This window comes from Mus caroli, chromosome 8 (assembly GCF_900094665.2).
Source record: "Mus caroli chromosome 8, CAROLI_EIJ_v1.1, whole genome shotgun sequence".
Lineage (NCBI taxonomy): Eukaryota > Metazoa > Chordata > Mammalia > Rodentia > Muridae > Mus > Mus caroli.
Genome location: NC_034577.1, coordinates 33329817 through 33337701, shown reverse-complemented (window position 1 = coordinate 33337701; position 7885 = coordinate 33329817). Strand labels below are relative to the sequence as shown.

At 37.0% G+C, this 7885-nt stretch overlaps 1 pseudogene; it reads left to right on the top strand.

Annotated features, from left to right (window-relative positions):
• The window catches only part of LOC110300214, a 17119-nt pseudogene extending 15042 nt beyond the window's left edge, over positions 1 to 2077 (top strand).
• Positions 2078 to 7885: the final 5808 nt, after the last annotated feature.

Genomic DNA, 7885 nt, shown 5'->3' with positions numbered 1-7885 from the left:
GGTAGTACTATGTCCAATTTTCTGAGGAACCACCAGACTGATTTCCAGAGTGGTTGTACAAGCTTGCAATCCCACCAACAATGGAGGAGTGTTCCTTTTTCTCCACATCCTCGCCAGCATCTGCTGTCACCTGAATTTTTGATCTTAGCCATTCTGACTGGTGTGAGATGGAATCTCAGGGCTGATTTCCTAATTTACTTCTACAGGAGAACCAGGAATCCATAGCCAATAGGCATACATTATTTTCCCTGAAAAAGGATTCCTATTGAACACAGCTGGCCACATCACTCATTTTCAGGAATGAGTTCTCACTAGAGAAAATGTCAAGGTGCTGGTTTGACCTCAAAAGTCTGAGAATTAATGCATTCTTTCAGTAAGCACATACTTGAAAAGTAGGATGTACTCAAAATGATTCATTCATTCTTTTGTTTGCTTGGCTCCATCCTCCTAACAACACACACACACACACACACACACACACACACACACACACCCCTATGTATTTAAAAATGGAGTGATTACCTTTTTTCTCCATTTTGAACACTAGTTCTGATGATGGAGTCTATTCATCTATTCCCACAACAACTCTTAGGATCCTTAATTTTCTTCCTACTAAAGATTCACATGTCTGATTTCATTTTAAAATGATTTAAACACATATAGTATATACATATATTAAAGGAATTATATTCATTCCTGGGAAAAATGAAGTGAACATTACAGTTACTGGAAACAGAAGAAATATAAGACTATGAGAAAATTTATTTCCAGAAGGCCTTCAACTTTGCTTTGGTGGAGCAAGATGAGCCCTCCCTTGGGATCTAGATTTGTGTAACAGACCAACTCACTGTGGCCTGGGGAAAGCTGCCAGGGACATCTTCAACCAAGGATATGGGTTTGGCAAAGTCAAAACAGATCTAAGAACCAAAATGAGTAGTGCAGTGAATTTTCTACTTCAGGCCCTGTTTTCACTGATACAGGGGAAAAAAAGCACCTGGTTTCCTAGAGACTAAGTACAATATCTGTAAGCGTGGGCTTAGCTTCATCCAAAGATGAAACACAGAATCTTAGGGCAGAAATTTCTTGAGAGAGTAAATTGGCTAAATGGTTGAAACAGACTCTTGATACCATATTTGTCCCAAACACAAGGGAAGATGAACAGAAAACTAAATTTGTCTGTGCAGACTAATTTTATGTCAACTTGACCAAGCTAGAGTCATTTGAGAGGAAGGAACCCTAACTGAGAAAATGCCTCCATAAGTTTGGGCTGTAGGGAAGCCTTCAGGGCATTTTCTTAATTGGTAATTGATGTGAGAGAACCCAGTTTGTTGTGGGTTGGGACCTCCCTTAGTTGGTAGTCCTAGGTTCTATAAGAAAGCAGGCTGAACAAGCAAGACATGGGGAACAAGCCAGTAAGCAGCACCCTCCCACGGCCTCCACATCAGCTCCTGTCTCTAGGTTCTAACCCTGTTTCAGTTCTTGTCCTGATTTACTTCAGTAATGTACTGTGGATTTGGAAACATAAGCCAAATATACTCTGTCCTCCCTAACTTGCTGACGGTCACTCTATTTCATCATAGCAATAGTAATCCAAACTAAGACGGCCTCCTAGAAATGAGATTGCTTTAAACTTGGTAGTAATGTTGATATAGATTCTTCTGGCACAGCTGTATTGGTCTTTAAATGAGGCATGCTGGCTATGAGGTTTGACTCAGCCAAATCCAAACCATTTCAGAATAATTTTGCTCTTGGGTACAAGGCTGAAGAGTTCTAACTTCATACCTGTGTAAACAGTCATAATAATAAGTTTGGAGATTCTATCTACCAGAACGTTAATCAGAAGATTGAAATGTCAATAAACCTTGCATAGACGGTTGACAGTAAGACTTACTCTTAAATTAAGCTGGACTGTAGAACTTTTCTTTCAGCCAAAGTAAATAATACTGGTTTAATTGAACCAAGTGATATACAGGCCCTCCAACCAGGAATCAAATTGAGCCTGTTAGCTTCAATAGATGGAAAGAACCCTAATACAGGAGGAGACAAAGTTGGGTTGGGATTTGAACTGGAGGCTTAATATGTTTTTGAGTAGCACATCGGTTGTCTCTGGAAGTGAAATGAATCTATGAGGTTTGGGCCTTAAAATTCCATGGAATTTCGAGTGTGAATTTTTATTCTTCCAAAAAATTGTAATTCTTCCGTCACTGAAATCTAGACTTTCCTGCTCATCCTAAAGATGGTCCTTGAAGGCAAACCTGGATACTTTCATGTTCATGCCACATTTTGGTTACATTCTGCAGAGTTAATTTAAATACGCCCCTCAGCAACAATGTAGTAACATGTTAAAGGAAATGATCTGACACCCCAGTTTGTACATCAAGTCCTGCATGTCCCACTCCACCTTTTCATAACCTTTTGTTATAAAAATCTCCATACTGTAGTAAAACCTTTGGTTTTGCATACGTATAAAATACATTCATCATATTTCAAACAACAACAGCAAAATTCCATTTCTAGAAACACAAGCTTTCTTGAATGAAGTATCGATTTGGGGTACAAACAGCCTATGAGTTGCTGGTTTCTTTCATTTTAACATAGTCTTGATTATTTGACTAAGAAAAAGCCAATAGGAAGGTCTGATTCAGTGCATTGTAAAGTGATTTTTGAACACACACTTGAGCAGGTCTGTAAAGGGGCTGGAACTTCAACACATGAGAAAAAAGAGTATGTGTGGTCACCAACAGAAGATTCCTGTAGTTGCTATCATTATGTTTACAAATAGAGAGGGCTGGAATGAACAAGAGCTCTGTGCACTTTGAGCCAGTCTGAGCTCTTCATTCTCCTTCGGCTGCCTCAATGCTTTATGGTCCCCTTTCTTCTCAAGTCCAGTCATGTGCTCCAACAAAAAGAATGAAAGCACCTTTTATTTATTACTCTGACTTAGGAAATACTGCAAATCAGGAGTGTGATAAATATAAAAGACGTTTTTCTACCTCTTGAAGTTTTCACTACCTGAAGTCTAGGGGAAGCGTTTCCTACATTATCAGCCTAGTGATTTACCTTCTCTGCTCTACAAACAAGACTTGGTGCTTCTGGGTACAGAATAGAATCTACCCTGCTGAGTCTTTGCAGTTTGCAAGAAAGGAGAACTGTTGTTTATCCTGAGTCATCAAGTCTTATTATATTAAAATTTTTGACACTGTCATCTAATATGTATGAGTGTATATATGTGTAATATATATATATATATATATATACATTATAACAGTTTTTTAGGATAGGATTGGATAAATCTCTCTAAATTAATGTGCTCATTATAGATGTCCTACCAAACTTTTCTTTCTTTGTAGTGTCTAAAGAAATTTTTAAAACTCTCCTAGATGTATTCTAGAAACAAATTGATGCCATTTCAGCAAGTTGAGAAATGAAAAGTAGGTTTTTGAGAATGTGTTTAAAATAAGTAAGCTATATAGTAAACATGCTTTGTGCCTGGGACACAGGAGCCAAGTCAAGGACTTCAAGCCAAGCAGTGCTTTTCCCCTTCTGCAAACATTTTTGCTTCTTTTGCTCTTTTTTAGAACTGAGTCCACAATTGGTTGTAGAAAAGCTATTTAACTGCAAAATCTCAGTGAGCAGTACTGTTCTAAAATTGAAAGGAGTAGTCTCGGAGGAGGCAAACTAAATATTGTGTGAAGAATTTCTCTCTAGGGTCAATGTTTCCCATTTCCAGTTTCTTACAACTCAGCCTTCTCGGAGGAAGCTTCCTAATACTTTCATTTATAACCTGAATGATGTGTCTGACAGCTTCCCTGACCTGCCACTTTCTCCTGCTCCCTTACAAAGGATCGCAGGTGCTACTATGACCAGAAGGGAGATTTCTCTGAATTTCAGACATAAACTTTACTACAATGAACTAGTACTAGATGGAAAAAAAAGTCATATGTTTCATCGGGCATATTTGTGGTGTTTCAAATAGAAATAGCAAAAAAAAAAAAAAAAAAAATCCCACGTAAAAAAAATGTTTCCACTGAAGTATTAAAGGTCCATGTAAGTCAACAGTGTTTATTAAGCTTCCTTGGCTGGTTGGTGTTGCTGCGTTAGGAGTTTAATGCTCTATATGTTCAATTGAATTCCCACAGCAGTATATTTAAAGAGTTCATTCCCAACAGGAACTTGCAGTTACTTCAGAGTTTACCAAAGTTGTGTCACAAGTATTGGATGACACAGGAAAGAGTGTGGCTGCTGCTCTCCTTTTCTAATGACAGAGATTATATGGAAGCAATTCCTGCCAATAATGATGGGACCAGAATTCAAAGCTAGCCTCTGCCACGCAAATCTAGAGTGCTTTTAATACAATTTTTTCTGACCACATACACCTGGATTGATAAATGTAAAAACCATGAAGTCACAGAAGGCATTGTAATTACCGTTCCCCACAAAGGTCCCCAATGTTTAAGTTTAACACTTGCTAAGATTACTTTTATAATGTCACACTCTAGAAAAGCCACAAACATTCCTGAAGCAAAACACAGCCATTTATTTCCACCCAAAATCTTTTCAAAGGTGTCTTTCTTGTCACAATCCCTAAATGGAAATCAATTATAATTCCTATAAAATAAATGATAAATAATTCCTTCTCATTTATATATTAAAAGTTTGTATCCAGTTAACCAAAAATAATAAATCTGTAAAAAAATCAGAAAACTTCAAATATATATAAATACATAAATTTATACAGAATGTATATAATATATAGTAATATATAAACTATATTATAAAATTTAAAAATTTTAGAAGATATATATGTATATATATTTTTTTAAGTTATTCTTGAATTTTATTTGAAGCTCATTCTTTTTCAATAGCCTATCAATTACTTTTCTGTGATTGATGGCATCAAAAGCAAAACTGACAACCAAGGCTTTGAAAGGTCCTGAGACAATGGCTACTACCACAACGGACCTGGACTGAAAGAAGACTGCTAATGGGAGAGGATTTATCATCCTTTTCCTGCCAGAGCTGAGACAGAATAGGCAGCTGAAAGCCATCCCATCTGTACTTTAAGACCCACCTGGCAACATCCACTTTTTATACAAGAATACAAAGGGTCTTTTTAAACATGGAATTGACAGAGTAAAATTCCCATGCAAGAAAATATTTGAGTTATTCAGAAATTAGAATTCTGTTCCTCTCAGATCTACATTTTCATTCCTGCCCTGGTTTATAAGATGTTCCTGAAACTGTCTGGTTTAAATTGTCTTCAGGAGCAAAGGTTTGTGACTGAGTCTATGGACAGAATTACTGTGCACTCTTCAATATATATACATATATATTTATTTATTTCCATTTTTTTCTTACACGGGGATAAGAGAATAAATTAAGTACAGGTACCTTTGTACTAAAATAAAATTATGTTCAAATAGCCCAACTATAGAGGTGATATTCATTGAACTTTCAGAAAGCAAAAGTTTTCATGATTCTCAATGATAGAATTCTGAATCTGTGTCCAAAACTAAAAACAGTCTCATGTTATTTGCAAGTAGACAGAACCTCTGGTGCAGCCCGTACATGTGCTTACAGCTCCCTGATTCATCCAGTGTATGCGATGGGTGAAAACCCTGAACACCACTTATTACTTCGTTCATTCTGTCTCCCATTGCCCACAAGAAGATGCAGAAATGGAAGTTAAGAGGTAGATGGCCAGAGAAGTTAAGGGGTTGGAATATTCTTCACAACTTCAAATTCTGACTTCTCTCTTGGATCTGGACCCAGTATTATTTAAAAAACAACAACCAGAATTGATCAAAGCAAGTCTTAAGGACTGCATTTAAGTTAGATGTAGAACAAAATAGTCTTGTGGGCATGAATCTAGGGAATTGTTCCTTATTTTCAGCTTTAACATTTGTAAGCCATAGATTTAATATAGACAAAACTTTACCTCCTCAGGAGCTGCCAGTTAAAGTCACATGCTGCTGAGCTTGAACTCCATAACCCACACAGTAGACAGAGAACTGACTTTCACAAGTTAAATACACACACACACACACACACACACACACACACACACACACACACATAGGCTTGGACTAGCGAGATGACGTGACAGGTTAAAGCACTTGCTACAAAACCTAATAATCTAAGTTCACTCCCTGGAATCCACATATCTACATAGGGGGAGAGAGAGAGAGAGAGAGAGAGAGAGAGAGAGAGAGAGAGAGAGACTGAACTCCCACAGCCATCCTCTTACCTGTACACACTATACACACATGACACCGCATGGGCATGCGCATGCACACAGAGAACACACACAATAATAGTAGTATTTTTTGATTCATCGCACATTGTCTGACTAGAGATGGCTATACTAGTGATTGATTTGATTGTCTTGCAAAGTCTGGTAAGAGCAAGGTACTTCTTCACTGGTCATTATGGCCCCTGAACACAGATTTCTTTTAAATGTTTACCATGTTTAAAGATGTGTATAGCGTCGTAACATATACACCTCTCCAGTAACAGTGCTAACTGCTATATCCCAGCATAGACACTTACACATTTATTACATATTATAAAAACCCTGATCAAGGTCACATAAAATGCAAAGTAATTTAATACTGATTATATACTCCTCTCTTACAGAAAAAAAATTAAATCACATGTCTCTATTGTAATGTTATCATAGAAATTAAAATTTTTACCTGGAATGCTTTCTGGTTTATGTCAGAATGCACAATATATTTTTTCAAAAACAAAAAAATCCATAGTCTATTTTCCTTATTTCAAAAACAAATCAATTTAATACAAAAGTAGACTTTAACTAATAATAGTTTTATGCTAGAGTGCTAGCACATAAATATACTAGGACAAATATTGATCAAGACCTAATGAGCACAGCCCCCATGGCAATACAGCTGGGAAGACCCTGACATTGCTGATAGATGCTAATGGGAAAGGTGGTTCTGCGGTCTCTAAAACCACTAATAGGACCTTTTCATCACAGAAGAACATAGTTTCCACCAAGAACTCAGAGACGAAGTTATTTGCTTTCTTACTTATAAAACAATGTCTGAGGATTTCAAAAGAGATACAAAGCAAAAATTGAAGCTTGTGGGTGGCAGAGGCACAAGTGATGAGCTGAGACAATTAGTCAAGTCAAGAAAGACTTACTAGCAACTCCAAGCCAAATTGCAATCAATGAGAAAAAAAAAATCAGCTTTTGAAGACTTTCACAGGAATATAAGAGAAAGACAATCATGCTGTCTGTCCATTTATAGAGGGGGTAAAATCGGATCTGTACAGCTGTGAGACAGTGTAGGAAACTTTACCTACCAAATCTGAAGGGGAACATGTTTCAAATACTCTGAAATGAAACCTGTGTGCCTTGGAAGACTTTCAGATTATGTGGTATTAGCCAGGTTTTCTGAATTTGTTTCTGAAATTTAGAAGTAATCCTGATGAAGAAAGAAACACAAAACTCTCTGAAGGGGAAAGGCCTAAGATTTCAAAGAAAACAAGAAGAAGTCAAGGGCAAAAGGGATACAACAAAATTAATAAGGTGCAGTAGGGTTTTAATAGGGCAGGAGAGTAATTCCTTGAGCTTTTCCATTCCTTTCTGGTTTGTTCTCTCTCTTTTCCTATGTTGATATAAGTTGAATATAAGTGAAGAAGTGGAATGTAAGTAAAGGCATAAAGAAATAAATCCCCAAAGTTGCATAGGCATTTAACTGTTGCATGAAAAGGCAAGTGTCTGATACAGCTGTTTTGTGTCAAATCTGTGAAGGTGAGGAGCAAGTCAGTGCAGCCATTAGCTTTAGAAACTGCTATGTGTTCTAACTTAGGAAAACTATGCAAACAGGCAAAGTGTGAGGAGCCTTGAGTGTGTGAAGTC